The following is a 22,962-nucleotide window of genomic DNA, read 5'->3' as shown; positions in this document are numbered from 1 at the left end:
GTCCGCTTTTCGACTGTCAGGAAGCTCAGAAAGCACTTTTTGAGCTATATCTTTTACTATATCCTCTAGTGCAGGGGTGGCCAACCCGCAGCTCGCGAGCCGCATGCGGCTCTTCTCTTTCCTGTGTGCGGCTCCCTTGCCCCTGCGTCCAGCTGCGGCAGCACAGCGTGACGTCCCGCGGCTGTGATTACCTGGCGCAAGCACAGTCACGCTAGGCTGCAACATCCCCGGCACCAAAGGCCGCGGCCGTACCCGGCGCAGGCACGCTAGGCGGCTGTGATGATCCGGCGCAGACACACAGCAGCGTCCCCGGCACCATAGGTGTCCTCCCCTCGTGTCGGCTCCTTCACTGAGGCCTCCTGCTCTGCCATCCTGAACACTGACTGCTCTAGAGTGAGTCTGTCACAAGTATTTATATACACTTTGAGTATTATATATGTATTACTATATATATATGTATTACTATATATATACATATGTGTGTGTCTGTATATATTATGTGTGTGTGTGTATATATACATATATATATATATATATATATATATATATATATATATACACCCACACACCGTGTGTGTGTGTGTGTGTGTGTGTGTGTGTGTGTGTGTGTGTGTGTGTGTGTGAATATATATATATATATTTCCTGAAAGCAGCATTTTGTGGTAACCTCCTTCATTCAAGCCCACCAAGTGCTGTACTACAGACATAGTGGGCTTGAATGAAGGAGGTTACCACAAAATGCTGCTTTCAGGATATATATATATATATATATATATATATATATAATATTTAACACTTTAAAATGGGGCGTGGCCACCCCTGCTCTAGGGATCTGTATACCTTCAGAATGAAGGGTCCTCACGATGGTGCGATGTTGAATATCCACAGGAGATAGCAATAGGGATGGGATCCGGAGGGTGGCAATGAAAGGGAAACTTCCAGGAGGGTGGATGGCAAGGGGTGGGGGTGGGGGGCCGAAGGCAGAGTTGAAGGTTCTTCCCGGTCCTTTAATCAATAAATAATAAGGTAGGTATACAGATCTTCCTCCAGCGAGAAAATTAACCACAGGCTTCATCTACCACTGGGATCAGCGCAACCTAGTGAGGACCCCAAATTTTTGGGAACCAGAGCATCCTCCAGCGTCTTCTATTACCATCCAGGACGGCAAATTATTAACCACCAATTTGGTAGTGCACTATCCGGAGAGTCTTCCCCCCCTTATCCTAAGGGACACTAAGGCAGCTGCGCAGAGACACAAGTATTGTCCTCCTTGTCCTATATAATATATATGTAATTTTTATTATTGTTGTTTTTTATGTTACTGATTTATTATTATTGTCTTATTAATTGCTTTTTAAATATTTTTATACAAATAAATTAGTGATATCCAATTGATCCACTTAGCGTTCCACCTTTTTTTCCCACTGACATTGATGTGGAACTGTGCATGACCAGGACCTGTCCTTCAATCACATAGCAAAAATGCAATTGCCTATGCCTGATTGAAGGGGAGTGGTGGGGACAGCCGAGATTTACTTAGGTTGCAATTGCTGAGTGATTCCGATGTTCCATCGCATCACAGTTTAATATGATCTCAAAAGGGGTGTGGTTCATTTGGTCGACCATAAGTTGGTCGACAGTCATTAGGTCGACACCACTAGGTCGACATGCTGAAAGGTTGACATGGATTTAGGTCGACATGAGTCTTGATCAACATGGGTGTCGGTCGACAGGTCATTATGTCGACACAAGCATTATGTCAACATGGGCAAAGTTGTCAGTCAAAAGGTCGACATGGGGTTTTTCACTGTTTTTTTTACCCGAATGTCGACACAGTAGCACCGTGTCTCCTCGCATGGCTCGCTACATTTGGCACCCTTGTATGAAATACCGCATGTTGCCACATGTCGGCTCAAAAAACAGTGAAAAACCTTTTGACTGTCGACCACCAAAACAAAGGTGTTAGATTTTAGTAAGGCTGATTTTGTAGAGATGGGAAACTCTGTAAGGGATTATTTGGCAGAGTGGAAGAACTTGGAAGGAGTGCAGGATAAGTGGGAAAAATTAAAAAGTGCAATTCTAAAAGCAACAGAACTTTGTGTCAAAAGAGTAGGAAAAACACAAGAAAAAGCAAGCCATTGTGGTTTGCAAAAGAAGTAGCAAGTATTGTGAAAGCAAAAAAGTTGGCCTTTAAGAAATTTAAGCAGACGCAGAAGAATGAGGACAAAGAGGTGTATCTTGTTAGACAGAAGGAGGCTAAGAAGGTAATCAGATGTGCAAAAGCACAGGCTGAAGAGAAAATGGCCCAGTCAGTGGGTAAAGGGGGGAAAACTTTTTTTAGGTATATAAGTGAAAGGAAAGTTTTCTTGAGGGGGACAATGTAATAGCAGATAATATTAATAATTATTTCTGCTCAGTATTCACTGCTGAAAGAGAGGGGAAGGGGCCACAGTTAAGTTGCAAGTATAGTCAGAAAACTGAGGGAGAGACAAGTACATTTACAGAGGAGAAAGTCCTCACAGAACTCTCAAAACTGAAAGTGGATAAATCAATGGGGCCAGATGGGATACATCCAAGGATACTAAAAGAGCTTAAAGGGGAGCTGGTAAAACCAATAACAGAATTATTCAACCAGTCACTAGCTACTGGAGTAATCCCAGAGGACTGGAAAACAGCGAATGTAGTCCCACTGCACAAAAGTGGAAGCAAGGAAGAGGTAAGCAACTATCGACCAGTGAGCCTTACATCAGTAGTAGGGAAATTGATGGAAACACTGATGGAAAAAAAGAGTTGTAGAATATCTCAAAACCAGCAATTTACAGGATCCAAAACAGCATGGGTTTACTGGGGGAAGATCATGTCAAACAAATCTTATTGACTTTTTTGACTGGGTGACTAAAGTAATAGATCAAGGTGGGGCTGTAGATGTAGCTTATCTAGACTTTAGTAAAGCTTTTGACACTGTCCCACATCGCAGACTGTTAAATAAACTTGAAAGCTTGGGATTGGATTCTAAGATAGTTGAATGGATAAGAGCGTGGTTGCAGGACAGAAAACAGAGAGTTGTAGTAAACGGAGTACAGTCAAAGGAGGGAAAGGTTACAAGTGGAGTACCACAGGGATCTGTACTTGGACCGGTGCTTTTTAATATCTTTATTGGTGATATTGCAAATGGAATTGAGGGTAAAATGTGCCTTTTTGCAGATGACACAAAGGTATGCAACAAGGTAGACACACCAGGAGGGGTAAAACAAATGATTGAGGATCTAGGCAGATTAGAGAAATGGTCAAGAGAATGGCAACTACAGTTTAATGCCAAAAAATGCAAAATTATGCACTTGGGTCTCAGAAATCCAAAGACTCAATATAGTATAAATGGCACTATAATGGAAACTACAGAGGAAGAGAGGGATCTAGGTGTCACTATTTCAGGGGACTTAAAAGCAGGTAGGCAATGTAACAAAGCAATGAAGAAGGCAAGTCAGATGCTTGGTTGCATAGGGACAGGTATCAGCAGTAGAAAGAAAGAAGTAACAATGCCACTGTATAGGTCATTGGTACGACCTCACCTAGAGTATTGTGTTCAGTTCTGGAGGCCATATCTCCAGAAGGATATAAATACATTAGAGACTGTACAAAGAAGAGCAACTAAAATGGTGCATGGCCTACATCACAAAACGTACCAGGAAAGACTAAAAGATCTTAATATGTATACTTTAGAGCAGAGAAGGGAAAGGGGGGACATGATAGAAACTTTCAAATATATCAAGGGCTTTAACAAGGTACAGGTGGGAGACATTCTTCACAGGAAGAGGAGCAACAGAACAGAGACTAGAGGGAGCAAGATTCAGGGAAAATGTGAGGAAGAATTTTTTCACAGAAAGAGTAGTAGATAAGTGGAATAGCCTCCCAACAGAGGTGGTAGACGCAAATACAGTAGTACAATTTAAACATGCTTGGGATAAGCATATTGATATCCTTACATAAAAATAAGGATCAAATATGGTTTGAGGTAACATGTTTAAAAAAAGGGGCAGACTAGATGGGCCAAGTGGTTCTTATCTGCCGTAAAATTCTATGTTTCTATGTTTCTATGACCTTACCCATGTGGAGCTAATGCTTATGTCGATCTAAACCCATGTCGACCTTTCAGCATGTTGACATAGTGGTGTCGACCTAATGACTGTCGACCTAATGCTTGTTGACCTAATGACCATTTCCCCTCAAAAGCAGGCAGGAGATTGTATTTTTAATTATAATTATTATTATTATACAGCGTTTTACAAGGAATATTTGAACATACACATCAGTCCCTGCCCCAGTGGAGCTTACAATCTGTATTCCCTACCACATATACACGCACAGACATTCACTCTTGGGTTAATTTTTTTGCTAGCCAATTAACCTATTTTTGGATTGTGGGAGGAAACTTGAGCACCCAGAGTAAACCCCCGCAAGCACAGGGAGGATACAAACTCCGCACAGTTAGGGCCATGGTGGGATTAGAACCCATGACCTCAGGGCTGTGTTGCAGTAATGCTAACCATTACACCATCTGCACTTCCTCCTAAATTTGCATTGCTTAGGATCGCATATGCTAATCTACTGAGAGCAGCTTATCATATGTGATCCAAGCTGGCTCAGGCTTATAATACATACCTCCCAGCATTGTACAGTCCTAAGGAGGGACCCCTTTGGCACGTGTCCAAACTTTTTGGGGTGTGGCCTAGCGATACGGGACGTGGCCTATTTCCGCGAGGCCGTGGGACACTGCCGGCCCTGGGTGGGTTACGGGAACATCCCAAAAAAACACGATGTTCCCGCGAAAAGCGGGACAGTTGGGAGGTATGCATAATGCATGCAATAATAATGATAAACATGTAGTAATTAATAGGTTTTCATGAAGTGGACCAATGGGACGCTTGTGCCTAGGATTCAATCTTTAAGATAAGAGCTCCTGAAAAAGCCCCGTGGTAAGAATCTTCTGTATTTCATATAAGAGTAAGCACAGGATGAAGAGACATTTTAACCAATTAATGTGCTTCTCTCATTTAACTGACACCCTATCAGCCTCTGCAAGTCATTCTCAATGTCTGGACATGGCCTTTTCTATACAGTATGTCACTGTCAGACAGCGCTTAAACCATTGCTGCAAGGAGATAAGAGGAGATTCTTCATGGAACATCTGATAACACTTCGCCTTCTGACCCTGAATTCCTTTGTCCACAAGGGTATTTTTACAGGGCAGAAGAGATGCCATTTCCTACCCCCCTCCTCCACTTTTACAAGCCACAGAGAACTACAGACTACAAAAAAAAACATATTATTGTAATGGATGTTATCTGTCCCATTTATTTCTTAGATAGCACTTTACTTTGAAATATTGCTTTCTTATTATGGTCTACGGACATTCCAGTGTCATCTATTACATATGGGCTATTAATGCTTTGATCCTTCACTTTGTGTTATTTCATTTTCTAATTGGCTTCAATCTCTTCATGGCCCTAACTGTGCGGAGTTTGTATAGTGTTCCCTCTAAGCTCATTTTGCAGAGTGCCGCACCCTGCCCGTTTTTGAAACCTCAAAATGCACCCTGCCCTTTTTGTGCGTGGCACTGTGTGCCCTTACGCTGCCCCCTACCACGATGACATACCGCTGAGAACTTTGGGGTGTACCATCATGTGCAGTGGGCATTATGGTGTGTTGTATAATGTAGGCATTACAACAGAATATGTAATGGGCATAGCAGAGTATGCCAATGTAATCCTAGTGCAGTGTGCAATTTTTTTATGTTTTTTTTTTGTTTCTAATGTAAATTTCTAACATGAAATCCCAATTAAAAAAGTGCCCTGCCTGGTGGTCAGCAACCTGCCCTAAAAAAATCCTAGAGTGACCACTATTGTATATTCTCTCTGTACTTGCGTGGGTTTACTCCTGGTACTCCGGTTTTCTCCCACAATCCCTAAAATATACTGATACTGGTTATTTGGCTTCCATCTAAAAAAGTTAACCCAAGAGTGAATGGCCCTTTTTCAGATCTGATCGCACTACAAATTTATACTCAAAATGGGCAAAACCATGTGCACTGCAGGTGGGGCAGATGTAACATGTGCAGAGAGAGTTAAATTGGGAGTGGTTGTTAAAACGCAGGCGTGGCTATTTTTGCTGCATGTATCTGACATCAGCTGCAAGCGCTGGTGTACAAAAACATGGCGCCTCTCCTACTATGATATACAGCAGGGGTGGCCAAACCTGTCCTCATGACCTACCAACGGTGCATGTTTTCCAGGCAACCTGTGGATCTATAGTAGGAATGAATGCAGCATGTTTTAAAATGTGACAGTTAGTAATGACTACAGCTGTGCACCAGCTAGGTAACCTGGAAAATGTGGACCGTTGGTAGATCTCGAGGACCGGTTTGGCCACCCCTGCTATACAGCATTGCTTTTTATCTTGAGCAACCAGAAATAAGTTTTATATAGATCAGGCTATTACAGATGCGGTGTCCCTACAGAGCCCTACTTTCTCCTAGATAGGCCTGGTCAACTCTCCTGTACATCATGGACAGGTTCATGTACACTCGGTGCCCTTGATAGGCCTTGGACTTGGAGTCCCCCTGGACTTAAGGCCCCCATACACTAGCCGATTTTGGTCAGATTTCAGCCAGATCAGTCGGATCTGGCCGAAATCGGACCAAAATCGGCTAGTTTTGATGTCCCCTCAGATCCGATGCGCGGTCCCGTGCGCATCGGATCTGCGTCGGGTGGTCGGACCTGCTGCACGTCCGACCACCCGACTTGGGACCTAGTGGGGCGGCGCGGCGGTGGAGGGAGCAGGGGGGGCTGGGGACGCTGCGGGGGACACGTCTGTGTCCCCCGCTGCTGGGGACAGCGTCTGTGCGGCGAGAAGGTAGAGGGAGCAGGGGGGGCTGGAGACGCTGCGGGGGACACAGGCTGCATAGAGCCGTGCAGGGGGAGCCGGCCGGGAGCTGTCAGTAATGAATAAAAAAAAAAAAGCCCATACAATGAATGGGCAGCCTGTGATTGGCTGCTGAACGCTCTCTCAGCCAATTGCTGACTGGCTGAGAGAGCGCTCAGCCAATCACAGGCCGCCCATTCATTGTATGGGCTTTTTTTTTTTATTCATTACTGACAGCTCCCGGCCGGCTCCCCCTGCCCGGCTCTATGCAGCCTGTGTCCCCCGCAGCGTCTCCAGCCCCCCCTGCTCCCTCTACCTTCTCGCCGCACAGACGCTGTCCCCCGCAGCGTCCCCAGCAGCGGGGGACACAGACGTGTCCCCCGCAGCGTCTCCAGCCCCCCCTGCTCCCTCTACCTTCTCGCCGCACAGACGTGTCCCCCGCAGCGTCCCCAGCCACCCTGCTCCCACCAGCTCCCACCTCTTAGCCCCCCCCCCCCCCCCCCTGCTTCCCGGGTTTTACATGTGATAAATCGAGACGATTTATCACATGTAAAAAATGGCACATCAAGTGCCATTCTAATAAAGCTCCCCCGGGGAGCAGCCGGGGAAGCTCAGGGGGAAGTCGGGGGCGACTTGTCCTAAGGACAAGTCGCCCTAGTGTATGGGGGCCTTTAGTTCTCCCATTGTTAAGCTTTATATTGTTATCTTGAGAGTGTCCCTGCTACTTAGATGAATTTTATTCTATATTTCCTTATGTGAGAAGTTTGTCTTTATGTCTTATTTCCCTGTTGTGCTAATGTGCTACCATGTAACTATCTGTATGACTAGGTTTATTCACGTGGTTGATACAAATTTTTTGTGCACTCAAAATCTGCTTCTCCCTTTTCATATGTTTATTTGTCTGCTATAAACCTGTAAATCTTTTCAATAACTATACCATAGTTGCCGACTTTATGGCTGCCCCTCGGGATGTGGTAAAAGAGGCTGTGGTTTGGCCATGGCTGTGTGCTCACATCATAGTAGCCTTGAGATTACCTGTATTCCACAGCAGGGGGCATGGCTATGATGATGCAATTCAGTGCAATTCATGCCACTGACAGTCCACCCACTTTAGGATGGGGGGGTGCAGGAATGCCTTCCTACCTTGGGATCTGGGAGTGCCACCCGGCTTTTCTGGGAGAGTAGGCAAGTATGAAATAAACCCCCATAACTCATTAGGGGATATCTTTTTGAGAGGCCATGTCTGGGGCAAGTCTTTTATGCAACTTCTGCATTTATATAGTTTTGTATTTTCATATATGGCTCTCCAGAAGTACTGCTGCAGACTTGTAGTGTAAGCAGTGAGTTGTACCGCACATGTTCTTAGAGCATCCAGTCATTTTACATTTTTTTCATAAAGGACTGGTAAAAATTCTTCTGTAAATATGCAGCCATCCAGCTTAACTAGAAACACTGGAAAGCGTGTCTAGATTTGTGTCTGGATCATGCAGAGTCTTGCACAGCAGCTGGGTGAGTGACAGCTTAAAGACAGTTGTAAGTGGTTACTAGCTGAGCACATGTCTCAGAGAGCGTTGTACTGCTGTCACCGGTTCCATGCTGCGTGGTTGGGAAGACGTCGTTGTTTTACTTACAAGAGATGGTCAGGTGCTCCCCTTTTCATCCAAAACATTGTTATACAAATCTTTAAAATGTTGCTTAATGGCATTTGAGATCAAATTATTTTTTTCCTTTTCAAGATTTTCTAAACCCTATAGATTGTAAGCTTGCAGCAGGGCTCTTCTACCTCCGTCTGTCTGTTGTTACCCGGTTTGTTTTATCACTGTCTACTATTGTAAAGCGCAACGGAATCTGCTGCGCTATATAAGAAACTGTAAATAAATAAATAATAAATAAACAATATCATGTTTGTGAATGTAGCATATACATTTTTTGCCATTCCCTGGATTTTATATGCTCTGTTTACAAGATATTACTTTGATTAGATCTAGTAGGTTAGTAGGCATAGATCAGTAAATCCGGGTCACTTGTTGTTGTTACCATGATGGTTGGGTATTATCAGCGGTATCATATATAACATTGGCACTGTGGTTACCTTCAGGCGAGCCGAGAAAAGAAGGTAAAAAATGACCCAGACACAAGCTCCTGATCCGGTGACCACAGACCCCACCTTGCACCTCTGGAAAAGTAGACCTGTTTTCTCTCAAAGGATGTGTTTGTGCCACATCTATTGGCCACTTGATTTCCATTCTGTCACACTATCTGTATGGAATTTGCATGTTCTCTCCATGTTTATGTAGAATTCCTCCCAGTGCTGTTCCAAAATCCACATACTTATAGCTTTATAATTGGGTGATTTAAGGATGCTATACAGGGGCGTAACTAACTATTTAGCGCCCCCCCGCCGCACATTTATTCCCCCCCCCACACACACACACACACCTAACCTGCCCCCCCTTCTTACCCGCGGTCTGCGTCTCGCCCGGCTCTCTGTCGGGACCTTCCTGACCGTCACGGTCCCGGCCGGCTCCTGCTGCTACAATGAAAACGGACTCTTAGAAAATGGCTGCCCCCATACGGCAGACAGAAAACTGTCTGCCGTATGGGGGCAGCCATTTTCTAATTGTCAGTTTTCATTGCAGCAGGAGCCGGCCGGGACCGTGACGGTCAGGAAGGTCCCGACAGAGAGCCGGGCGAGACGCAGACCGCGGGTAACTATAGCCCCGCAGCCCCCCCGGTGGCGCCCCCAATTTCTCTGCGCCCCCCGCCACCGCGGGGGCTGTGGAGCTATAGTTATGCCACTGATGCTATAGGTCCTGGTTATCCTGGGATTGTGCAGTTTTTCACAAGATTATACTTTTGTTTTTGGCATCTGTTCCGACAACTGTCTAAATGTCCTGATATTGGAAAAGGGATTGTGAGCTTGGGATCAGGGCCCTCCTACCTCCATGTTGGTTTATATCTGCCCAATTTGTTTAATCACTGTTGTTTCCAATTGTAAAGCGCAACGGAATATGCTGCGCTATATTAGAAACTGTAAATAAATAATAACAGTGAGGCTGGAAGGGGGCTTCAAATGCTGTCACTTAAGGGGCAGCTATTGTCACAATGAGGGCAGAAAAAAAATTGAGATTACTGAGGCCTATCAGTTGACACATCACTCATAACCAAGATTAACAACATCCTGCCGCATCTTTTGACATCTTTTCCTATTGAAGATCTGCAGCGCGGGCACACCAGTGCCTGGGATACCCCCAGAGACAGCAGCCTACATAGTGTCCTGCTATGGAAAGCCGTCCACCCTCATGAAAATCGTTTGGACTGTCGAAAATCGCTCAGTGTGTACGCAGCGAGCGTTTTACAGCCCAGCAACTTTCAGCATGATCGCTGTGCATACACACTGAGCAAAAACGCTCAGTGTGTATACACCTTAAGTGCAATTATTTATGTTGTTATTACATCACTTTCCCTGTATGAATCCACCAATCAACACAGTTCATTTCTGCCAAACAGTCTGACCAGATGTCAATCACTCTGCTTTATTAGTCACACAAACCTCCTAACTGCCTGCAGAAATGTGAGCGAGGATGACAAATTCACTTAGTTAGTAGAAACATTCCAGTATTTATATTTATATTTTTAGCTCTATATCAATAGGTCAGATACAGTTATAATTCTGGCAGTCAGGATGGCGGCTGCCAGAATTCTGACTGCCGGAATCCTGAGTGTAACTAGGAATTTAGGGTTTGGCTGTATGGGGGGGAAGGGGAGATTAGGGTTAGGCTGCGGGGAGTGTTGGCTGTAATAGTAATAATAACTAAATCTCACACCTCACTTTAGTAAAGCTTAACATTTACCCTACCTGAAAGTTGATCCAGCCACCGGCTCCGCATGAATCTGCGGCTGTTCACATGTGTTACTTCAGGTCACACATAAACACTGTGCACCCCTGGTATGTACTTTTGTAGCAGGATTTGTAAAGGGGGGTTTCCAGATGGAATAAATAATAAAAAATTATATATATAACACAATCTCCAATATTGCGCCAGTTTAGAATTAAAAATGGGTGGTCGCTGTTGATATTTAGACATTTAGATCCCTACTAGAACCGACAAACAAACACAACCACAATAATGTCTCCAGCTCCCTACATATGCAATGTCTTCTAATAAAACAAAAGACCCCTGATGAAGTCTCTGAAGGAGATGAAACGCATTGGGTTACATTTCATCCACAATCTTGTGAAAATACCTCTGTGAAAAGAACTTCACTCGTAAAAGTGTTTTAAAAGCTTTTTTTAATAAATGCTAAATGTTTTAAAAACTGTTATTTGTGTGTATATTATAAAGTGAAAGAGAGACAGGAATCACCATTTATTGTAAGGGTTACTGGCGACCATTGTTTAAACTGTTATAATTAGTGCGATATAGGAGATTTTGTTTCATATATATATATTTACTTGCACCTGCCGACGGTGCATTTGTTTGATTAAATAGAAATAAACCATACACCCATATATTTTACTGTTCAAAAATTATATATATATATATATATATATATGACGGTACTGTTAAGTGCTTCTACCCTAGTTGGTCTGAATTGCCAGTCTCAGTCCTTATAAAGTCTTAGTAGGTGCTCCTTCCTGTGCCCCAGCTCTCCCATCATTATACAGCACCACGATTCGCGACAAAATGGCACGAGTGGGCAGAGCCTAATCCAGAAAGCTGGCGGAGCTATAATGAAGATGCTCGAGCAGCAACATTTTTTATTTGCTTCACTGGGTGCAATACTGGTTAGGGGTTGCAGGGACAGCCGCTTTTCGGAGAACCTATAACCCGCACTGGTGAATTGCATCAGAACTCGTAGCAAGTTTGATACTTAATCATCATGGGCCATCTAGCCCCCCTATTATGACCCCTAAAGTGGAAACTTGATATATGTTTATTGAATTTTTGGAATTGATTGCACTTGGTTCTTTCATATACCAATTTCTACATACTTCAGGGTCTGGAACTGGAAAGGAATCTCTTTTATTGAGTGAGTTATTTGTGTTATCTCACTGAGATAGGAAGAACAAAAGGATAAATGAGCTTGTCTTGCTACATGAAGTCAGGAGAACGGAGATGATAAAAGCTCCAGTTATCTGATCAGACTGGGACTGCTGGCCACAGCAAGGTCTGCCTCAAACTTATATAGTGTTACTTATACCCCTTTTACACCGCCGAAAAATCCGGGTCAGCGGCGGGTCAGACCCGGATCTTCGGCGGTGTAAATCCCTAACGCCGTGTCCCTTTACACGGGACTTCTACCCAGGTCCGGACCTGGGTAGAACACGGCTAGGACCTGGGTAGAGGGCGGTGTAAATGGGAACGGGACCCGGCTCCCATTTACATGAATGGGGAACGTCCAACCTGCGGACCGCAGCGTCCGCAGGTTGGACGGATTGTCAGTCTGACACTGACAGCCGGCGCTGCTGTCTGCTATACTCTGCACCTGATGGATGGTATGCAATTTATACAATGTGCAGGAGGTTCAATCTCTAGGGTCTGAGCTGATGCGCACTGCACCTGCGCATAAAGTCACATGGGAAGTCAAACACATGCGATTTGATCCAATTTATTGGAATCAATTTAAATCAGACCGAATTGCAATACATGGACCTGAGTATACATTGAAATCATCCATTTTGGGTAATTTCTTTTAGGGGTAATCTATTCCATCCAGGTTAATCCTACGCAGAGCGCCTAAAATGGCTGCCGCACCTTGTACCTTGTCAGGGTGGAGTACACAACCCATGGAAGTTATTATGCAAAATGCTGCACCACTCCTGCATTATGCTTACTGTGTGCTCAAGGGTTTCTTTGTGACTTTTCTGTTACTGTACTCATAGGCGTGCGCAGCCCATTTTATTAGTAGGTGCACAATTGGAGGGGCATTTCTATCACCGCCCACTGGGCGTGTCTATCACCGCCTACTGGGCGTGTCTATCACCGCCTACTGGGCATCAATGCAAACTATATTAAATACAGTGTTGGAAGGAACTCACACAGATGATTTATTTGTATATAACAAAGCAGTAATATCACAGGTGTCACAGATGACTTTACCACATTTTGACCATTTGTTTCTGGAAAATACTGTAAAAATATTTTTCAAAATTGTGACCTTCACTTCTATGACTTCTATCTAGAATAATCACTTGGAAACCTGCAGTACTAAATAGTCAATTAAGCGCATAAATAACACTGTAAAGTATAACGGGGCAGATGTATTAAGCCTGGCCAAAATATAAAGTGAAATAAATGAGGCCACTCACCGGCATTGTGTGCAAATGAAGTATTTAAAGGATCATTCCTCAATATCAACCAAAATTAAAGTGCTCTGTACACGACAGTGGGCCATGGGCTGACGTTTCGGTCTGCCTTCAGACCTTTTTCAAGGCCCTCCACTACCTCCTCCTAAAGTGCACTGTGCACTTAGCTTGCTTCCTCCTAGTAGGAACACTGCAGGCAGCCAGGTCACTCATGCTGGCTGGCTCCTACTCGTATTGGATCATTCACTGCCTCTGCTGCCAGCCCAGGGCGCGTGCTGCTGCTGGGCTTGCTCTCTCAGGCAGCAGGAGGACGGCGGGAGCGCTGGCAGGAGGACGGGTGTGCGGTGCGACGTCACCACGTCTTTCTGTGACGTTTATAGAGGCGGGGCCGGGGGCTAATGTGAATGGAGCTCAGGCTGAGCTGCTCAGCCCACGTCCCGGCCAGTGCTTCCAGGCTGGAGATCGGCAGCGGGCGGCGGCGGCAGGCAAGTAAGACTGTCCTGACCGCCGCCGGCTAACTGTGCTGCATTTTAAACATTTTGCGCACAATCGCGTGGGGGGTGCGGGCATTAGGAGGTGCCCGTGCACCCCCGGCACCCCCCGTGCGCACGCCTATAACTGTACTACCAACATCCTCTGTATTATGTGCATTGTCTTTTAATGTCTGTAAAGCGCCTTGAGTCTTGTTGGAGAAAGTGTGCAATATACATTAAACTTACTTACTTACTAGTGTATGAGGATTTGGATGGGGTGTGCTCAAACTGATATCTAAATTGCAGTGTAAGAATAATAGCAGCCAATATTTACACTGCACAGAAGCAAAATAACTCACCCAAATCCACTCTGCAAGTAACATCTGCCCCACCTGCAGTGCAGCATAGTTTTGTCCTTCTGCAAAAATTGCAGCCTTGCTAACAGGTCTGAATCGGCCATCCTCGATGTTTAACACCATTCGCCGACGACATTGAATACCGCCCTATGTCTGCCTTTTGACTGCATAATAGTACCATTCAAGGGCAACAGTACCAAAGTATTCATATCTATGCCACTGTCCAGCATGTCAAAGTAAAGTTTACTGCCAGAGTAAACACACATGATGTTACTTTTACCCCTTTCACATCGCAGACACGTTTTAAAAACCGGTATTTTAAAACGGTAATTAAAACGGGTCAGAGCCTTAACATTGACCCAGATTACCGTTTTAAATACCGGTTAAGTGTCATTCACATAGCACTTGAAACGTTTCATCCAGAACACGTTTCAAGGCAGTGTGTGACGATTGCCTGTCACTATTATACCGTTACTGCGCCGTGTCTCCGAAGTTACTTACTCCGTGGTCCCCGAGACTGAAGTGAGCTCCTCTGGGTTTGATTGTCGGAGAGCAGAGAGGACCTGCAGCCTCGTCTCCGGCTGTCGATGTTGTAGTGCAGCGTCCTGCAACCCGGTGCTCAGCTCAATGGTGGTAAGTGATGCACTTAGACAATGGTCCTTTGCCGGGAGCCCTGCTCTCTACAGAGCCGCCACTGCAGGTCCCGCACCGCTCACCTTGCTGCATTGAGGGTGGCAGTGTCGGCCGGGTCTTCCCTCTCACCTGCGATACCGATAGCAGCACCGGTCTGCGCCAGAGATCACACACACTGATGCGCCCCCCGGAGAATGTACTAGGCAGGAACCTGAGGGGCGGTCAGCTGTCACTACATAGCGAAAAACACAGTAGCCACACAGAAAAAACAGTAGCCTGCCGCCCTCCATTTGCCCGCATGCTACCCTCCATCCAGCCGTCCGCTGCCCTGCATCCATTTACCTGTCCGCCTGCTCGCCTTCATCCGCCCGCCTGCCTCGAGTCCATCCGACCTGAGTCCCGCCTGCCTCCATCCACCCGCGGCTTCCGGCCTCCATCCTCCCGTTACTGCTACCTTACCTCCGGCCGCCTCTGCTACCAGCGTGTCCCGAATCCACAGTCAGTAGGCGGCCGGGGCTGGAAGCAGTGTGACTGCCCACAGTGCCCAGGATCAGCCTGCCAGCACCCGGAGCGAATCCCCGCACCAGCCGGCCAGCACCCGGAGCGAATCCCCGCACTTTAATGAGAGGTGAGGGGATGCCGGGCAAGAGCAGCCTTCTTTATATAAATATATATTATACATATATTTGTATGTCTCTGTACATGTATGTATATATATGCCACAAATTGTGCTTGTGTTGTTTGCCTGAAATACCGTTTCAGACAAACTGTACACATTCACATTGCACAAAAAACGGCAAGGAACCGTGTAGGACTCTGCTTTTTACACGGTTCGAAATGCCAGTTAACTTGAAACGGTAAATTGGCTGTGGTGCATTCACAGTGCAGGCTTAAACGTTTTAAAAAGGGAAAAAAACGGCAATATACCGTTTTAAAAGTGCGATGTGAAAGGGGTATTTGTTTACTGCTATTGTGCAGTACTGTTGTTTGTGTTTACTGTTGCTTCAGGTACACGGACTGTTGTGTGTCATTGTTGCTAAATACTTTAGATTTAAAAGCCTACATAACAGGACATTTTAGCTCCCAGTGGCCAAGTGTTAATAATAATATGAGGAGTTCTTTGAAAAATAAAGGTTAAAAGGTTGGACAGAATGCAGGCTCTGCATTGAAACACAAAAGGAAAACTCCAGGGTATTCTTTTAACCTAGAAGAACAATAGATCTAAATAGTTATCTATATATAGCCCCTGTACAAAATGTTAATAGTATTTGTATGCTATGAGCATTCTTCCAGATGTTATTCAATAGAAAATTCTATATGCAATCAGTACCTTTGTATTCATCACCTTCTATGAAGATTGGTGATCTGATATTCTATTTTGAGAAGCAGTTGCAGGCAGTGATTTAATGGGAAATTAGCATATAAACTACATATTATTTGGAAGAATTGCATTCTTATTTATTTTGTGTAGATAACATTTCCTAAAGTCTACATTTCTGCATTTTTATTGTTGGAGTTGTATCTTTTTTAATCTCAGTGTAGGGTTATTGTTCAGTGTGGTGCTGTACCGCCTAACCACTAATTAGCTGATGGTGCGATCTGTTCCCCAGGTACTGGGAGGTAATACAGCAGTGTTGTGGAGGACAGGGCCTAGATAAACCCATAAACCTATTCCAAATCAGTAAAATATAGGGGTAAACATTATTGTGATTGATTATTTCTATAGGGCCAGAATATTATACAGCATTAAAGTTATATCCTGGCAGCACAATATACCTTTTGTTTTTAGAGTGTCTTTTTAGAAGAACGTTCTAAACACTAGTGGCACCGTTAGCAAGCACACCATGCCAGCGGTGACCTACACAGTAAATAGGACAAAATAACAGAAAACTTCATTGTGCATAACTATTCACCCCCCTAAAGTCAGTACTTTGCAGCGCCATCTTTTGCCGCAATTACCGCTGCAGGTCACTTTAGATAAGTAGATGAGCTTACCACTTCCACTGGGATTTTTGCCCAGACACTTTTAAACCACCCAGTTTATTTCTCCACACTGCTGATACCAAGCCTGGAACACAAGTTAACCAAGTTCCAGTTATGACAGGGGTCAATTCATGAAGCAGAGAAAGGCCCTTTTTTGTGGAAATGGATGTTATTTGAGTCTCTCAGGCTTATATAATATAAGTTGGCACCGTACCTTCTATCTGGTGTTATCCTATCAAAGTCATCACAGGTCCCACCCAGTATGTCCTGTGGCCACCTGTGTCACTCAGCATATGCGCAGAGGGTCTCCTGGGTCACAGACCTGAAAGTACAGCACCAGCGCCGATCGCAAAGGGCAGATATCTTTGGAAGAGTTACCCCTTTGCATTGTTCATCGTATATGTTAGTACATATACAATTTGCATGGGAGAGATCAGCATAGTTGGTACATCCCACCCAAAGAATGAAATAAATTGACAAAAGGATAAAGGGGATCCCTGTCCTAATTGTCACACTACAAGCCATTAGAATGGACCCATGATACAGTCAGATTGTGCTTTACAATAAAGCTTTCCTTGTGTCCATACCAGGATGGACTTCTGAATAGCGCACACTGAGTTTGTTTTTTATTTTTTTTTTATTTTTTTTTACCAGCAACAGTAACAATGCCTGCAGTAAAGTGACTCCATTAGTTTAAGGTGGTACTGTGCTGACCAGTGGCGTAACTACCTTTTATGCGGCTGGAATCTGGAATCTGCGGTCACGGTCCCGTCGCCGACTCCTGCTGTTATAATGAAAACTGACTCTTAGAAAATGGCTGCCCCCATACTGCAGACAGAAAACTGTGACAGTTTTCATTATAGCAGCAGGAGCAGGAGCTGGCCACTGGTGCTGGGAGACAGAGAGACACTGGACCATGACGGCAGGCACGACAGCAGCGGGTAACTATAGCCCCGCAGACCCACGGCGCCCAAATGTTCCCTGCGCCTCCCCGCCACCGCGGGGGCTGCGGAGCTATAGCTACGCCACTGGTGCTGACATATATTAAAGCCATTACTCACTACTAATTCTTCTCCATCTTTCTGCTGCATTTGACTACTGTTGATCAAACGCTTCTCATACAAACACTACACTCCCTAGGGCTTAATGATACAGCTCTTTCCTGGTTCTCTGTTTACATATCTGATTGTTCTTTCAGTGTTCACTTCTCTGACTCCACCTCCTCTTCATGACCTCTGTCAGTCAGAGTTCCGCAAGTCTCAGTTTTGCAGTAGGTCCTCTGCTTTTTTCAATCTATACCTCATCTCTTGGCAAACTAGCTATTTTGGATTTCAGTATCACTTGTATGCAGACGATACTTAAATTTATCTATCAACCCCAGAGTTGTCACCAGTGGATTTGGGCCATGTCTCTGAATGGCTCTCTGCCATCTCATCTTGGATATCTTCTTGCCACCTCAAACTCAATATTGTCAAAATGGAATTAATTATATTCCCACAAGCCAAAAACAATTACCATCCTGATATCTCCATAACTGTTGACAACTCTACCCTACCCCACAAGCTCATTGCCTAGGGGACATCCTAGAGCTGTCCTTTGTTCCCCACATTCAATCTGTCTCCAAATCATTTTACATGCATCTACAAAACATATCCAAAATCTGACCCTATCTTACACAAGACACTACTAAATCTCTTATCCATGCACTCATTATATCCTGCATTGACTATTGCAATAATCTCCTCACTGTTCTTCCCAAAAACAGACTCTCACCATTGCAATCCATTTTAAATGATACAACTAGGCTAATCTTCCTACTGCGGACTGCTGATCTGCTCTGCCAGTCCCTCCATTGGTTGCCTGTGTTTTACCCTATTCAATATAAAATACTTCTACTCGCATATAAATCTATTAACCATACTGCACCAGCTTATATCTCTTTGCTTATCTCAAAATATCTCCCAACTTGACCACTCCGCTCTGCACAATATCTGCATCTCTATTCTGCACGGATCACTAGCTCCCATTCACTAATACAGGACATTCATTGGGCTGTTCCCACTCTATGGAATGCCCTTCCACACACAATAAGACCCTCCACATGTTTCCAAACTTTCAAGCGTTCCCTGAAAATTGATCTCTTCATGTATGCCTATAATATTTAAGTACCACACACATAACCCTCTGAGGCACTTACTGTATGTATTATACTGTATAGCTTCCCTTATGGACTTGTAACTTGGTGGGACTGCTGTGCTATTACTGGTGCCTGTCCTTGAGTTTCCAGCAGGGCCCTCTTACCTCCATGTCTGTCAGTTGTTTCCCAGTATATATATATATATATATATATTTATATCATATAACTAGTACTGTAGTGAACATCCCAGAAAATCTGATGGGTAACATAAACCACTAATTTATATTATGGTTATATAGAGTCTATTTTAGCACCATGACTCTGGTCAGGGCCGGCAACAGGGGGGGTCAAGGGGGACAAGTGTGACGGGCCTCTGCAATCCGAGCCCCAGAGCCCAGCCGCGGCCCATACGCTGTATTAGCTTTGTGTGTGCACTTTCACCTGTGATCTCAGTGGCCGCCCCTGTCGCCCCGCCCATCAGACCTCTCACTTTGCTGCACTGCCGCACACTGGGCCTCTCCTGTTTGTGTCCAGTGCAGTGCAGGCTGCCGCAGCTGCTCAACGCTTGGCTGGATCCTGTCTGCACTGGCACTGCGCATGGACGGCCTTACTGCGCATGTGTGGCACCCTCCTGGTGATCGTCTCTGCGATATGCGGCTGCCTGCCCTGCCTTCTCGCCGCAGGCCCACAGCAGGAGACTGTCACGGGTGTAGGGGACACTAACACATTCGCAGTTGGAGTCTGGAGAAGAAAAGTGAATGTGAACTTTTTAAGTCCCCAACTGAACGAGGGCCCTGGAGCCTTGAAAGTGTAGGTGAGATGAGGAGATCAAGGAGCTCATAGTTGTGTGGGTTCGGGATTACATGGGGGGGGGGGGTTTCCCAGAAATATCAGTGTACAGGGCCCCAAGATTTCTGTAGCCGGCCCTGATTCTGGTGCCAGGTTTTTGACTGCCTATCACTATATATATAATTTGATTTGGTCCTGGACCACCAATCGGAGGCACACCTGCAAGAACCTTGTGGCACACAGTTTGGAACCACTTGTCTAGTTGGTAGTTAGGTATGTGGAAAGATATACATAGCCAATAAACTGCTCAATGCCAGATAAATGTGTGCTAGCCATTTTTTTTTCTAAAGATAATAGATAATCACTGAAGTTGCAGACATTTTTCTATGGTGTATTTCACTAAGGTCACTGGACATTTATTTATCATTCTTGATCTCGGTGTATCATTCTTTCATCTGAGCATGAGAATGTTCACAGCAGCACATAATATTTCAGGGGATGATGCATGTGACAGCAGCTGTGTCCGGATGTGAGGAGAGTTACAGAGATAAGTGGGAATCTGTAGACCCGGCAATAGATAGTACCCCCTGTGAGAACAGAATAGAAATGTGAGGCTTCTTTCATATCAGAGACAATAGAATGTGTAGCCAAATACACGTCTTTTTAAAACAAAGGACATACATCAAACTTGGTAGTAGGCAATTTGTAACTCTTGTCATCACATTTTGTATTATTATAACACCTTTTCAGAATACTGACAGTTCATAAAAGCTTATTAGTCTTGAGGTATTGCCAGTAGAATCTCCACAGAAAAATCTGACACATTGAGAAATGTAAAACAGATCATCTGCCCGCTGATTGGGCGTTAGCAATGTGGCTGTTATAAGGCTGGTGATCATATCCACATTCTCAGCAATTATATAACTATGACTGCATCCACAGACTGGCTGATATGACAGTTTACTGCCCATTTATTAATACTTTTAAGAGATTGTATGAATATTTTGTGTTCTAAATGTTAGCAATAGTAGAATTCCTGATATTTCAAGAATAACGCTTAGCCAAATCATCAGCCAACTTTCATTAATCCCCAGAATCTGTAATGTATTACAGTACTAAAGACATCATGTAAATAAACCACAATGGGGCAGATGTATTAAGCCTTAACAAGAGATAAATGCAAGTGTGATAAGGAGAGATAAATGTTCAGCCAATCACCTGCCAACTGCCATGTTACAGGCTGTGTTTGAAAAAAGTCAGTAAGGAGCTGATTGGCTGGACGTTTATCTCTCTTTATCACCTTCACATTTATCTCTTGTTGAGGCTTAATACATCTGCCCCATTGTTGTTTAACTCAGGGCAGCACAGACGGTGTATTGGTTAGCATTACAGCCTCACAGAGCTGGGGTCATGGGTTTGATTCCCACCATGGCCCTAAAGGCCCCCATACACTAGGGCGACTTGTCCTGAGGACAAGTCGCCCCTGACTTCCCCCTGAGCTTCCCCGGCATAATAAGATAAGATGTGCCATTTTTTACATGCGATAAATCGTCTCGATTTATCACATGTAAACCCGGGGAGCAGGGGGGGGGGGGGGGCTGCAGAACAGGGCTGCTGGTGGGGGGCGCTGCTAAGGCAGGGGACGCTGCGGGGGACAGTGACAGAGCCGGGCAGGGGGAGGCGGGAGCTCTCTCAGCCAATTGCTGACTGACTGACAGCTTTTCCTGCTCGGCTCTGTTACTGCCAACTCTGTGTCCCCCGCAGCGCCCCCCCTGTCTTACTAGCAGCACCCCCCCCCCCCCCGCATTGACGGCTCCCGGCTCCCTGCGGAGGTAGTGCAGGCGGGGACCGCAGGCGTCGCAGAGCAGAGACTGTCGGCACGGTGGGAGAATAGAAAGAAATCTTATTCAAAAGAATAAGCTGAGAGCTCAGCCAATCAGCGGCCGCCCGGTCTTTTGAATAGGATTTCTTCCTATTCTCCCGCCGCGCCGACGGTCTCTGCTCTGCGACGCCTGCGGTCTCCGCCTGCACTACCTCCGCCGGGAGCCGTCAATGCGGGGGGGGGGGGGGGGCGCTGCTAGTAAAGACTAGGGGGGCTGTATATAAATATATATCGGATCTGAACATCGCGGGTGCAAAAAAGCACCCATGATGGCTCAGATTCCGATATATCTTATGTTCTGTAGGTCCGACGCCGTGATCCAATCCGATCAGATCAGATGTCAAACACATGCAATTTTGGGCCGATTTCACCCGATTTATCGGCCGAAAATCGCATTGTTTATGGGGCCTTGACTGTGTGGAGTTTGTATATTGTCCCTGTGCTTGCGTGGGTTTCCTCTGGTTGTTCTGGTTTCCTCCCAAAACTATACTAGTAGGTCAATTGGCTTCCAACAAAAATTAACCCTAGAATGTCTGTGTGTGCGTGTACATGTGGTAGGGAATATAGATTGTAAGCACCACTGGTGCAGGGACTTATGTGAATGTTCAACTATACACTGTAAAGCTCTGCTATATAATAAACTGTTAATAATAATAATAATAACCCTTTCAGGTTCAACTTCTAGTCAGGCTCAACAGCCCTAGCGCTAGTAGCAGATCCAATGGTGAGCCACTTTAAAATAAGAACATTAACATCGTTCAACATTCAATGTAGACCATTTTTTTTATTAAAAAAATAAAATAAATAAATTCAATGTAAATGACAAACATTTAAAACAGACTTAATTTCAAAAATAAAAATTTGGACTGCAAAGGGTTAAATATCATTTATATATTAAACTGCACTCAAAAATATTAGCAAATAAATTATTGTTAAATCAGTTGTATTGAACATAAAAAAGAGGAAGGTAACTTACTGCAGCTAGCGGCTTCACCAGGGGCTGTCCAATTAGTCTGATCATCCCCAGAACATATCGGGGATTATGCTTCTGGGGCCTTAGTCACCCCAAGCATAATCCACTGAAAGCACCCCCCCCCCCCTCCCAGATAAATAAATAAATAAAAATAAAAAACGTAACCAGGCTGTAATTGGATAGTCTGATAATGACCATGAAATCCTGATAATAGTCTGTTTTTTTCCTGGATGTAAAATGATCAAATTTGATACCCCCATAAGCTTTGAATAGTGTAATCAGCTGCATGTTTATCAACATAATTGGAACATACAATGTAGTGATGTTACAATATCTTTCAATATTTTGTAGTATAACCATTTTGATTATTTGAATAGTTGTAAAAACATATTTCCCCCAAAAACGAAGGGCAGCAGACAGCAGGGGGCAATTTACTAAGAGGGAGTTATATTGAACATGGGATATTGCTGTGGGCAACTTATCAGATACTTTCTATTATCTTCTAATT

The 22,962-nt window shown here is 44.7% G+C and overlaps 1 protein-coding gene and 1 long non-coding RNA gene across 5 annotated transcripts in view; one reads left to right on the top strand and one right to left on the bottom strand.

Moving 5' to 3' along the window:
* ARHGEF9 (Cdc42 guanine nucleotide exchange factor 9) overlaps positions 1 to 22,962 on the top strand; it is a 405,711-nt gene that overhangs the window by 20,621 nt on the left and 362,128 nt on the right. The gene's annotated exons all lie outside the window — the stretch shown is intronic.
* Positions 19,593 to 22,962, bottom strand: part of LOC146035701 (uncharacterized) — a 44,134-nt gene continuing 40,764 nt past the window's right edge. For all 3 annotated transcript variants that reach the window (XR_014460703.1, XR_014460704.1, XR_014460705.1), the window contains one exon: positions 19,593 to 20,186. This is a non-coding gene — a long non-coding RNA (uncharacterized LOC146035701). The remainder of the gene's footprint in view (positions 20,187 to 22,962) is intronic.

This window comes from Crinia signifera, chromosome 9 (genome assembly GCF_055691185.1).
Source record: "Crinia signifera chromosome 9, ASM5569118v1, whole genome shotgun sequence".
NCBI classification, from domain to species: Eukaryota; Metazoa; Chordata; class Amphibia; order Anura; family Myobatrachidae; genus Crinia; species Crinia signifera.
The sequence above is the reverse complement of the archived record's forward strand: the minus strand, read 5'-3'. Positions and strand labels throughout refer to the sequence as shown.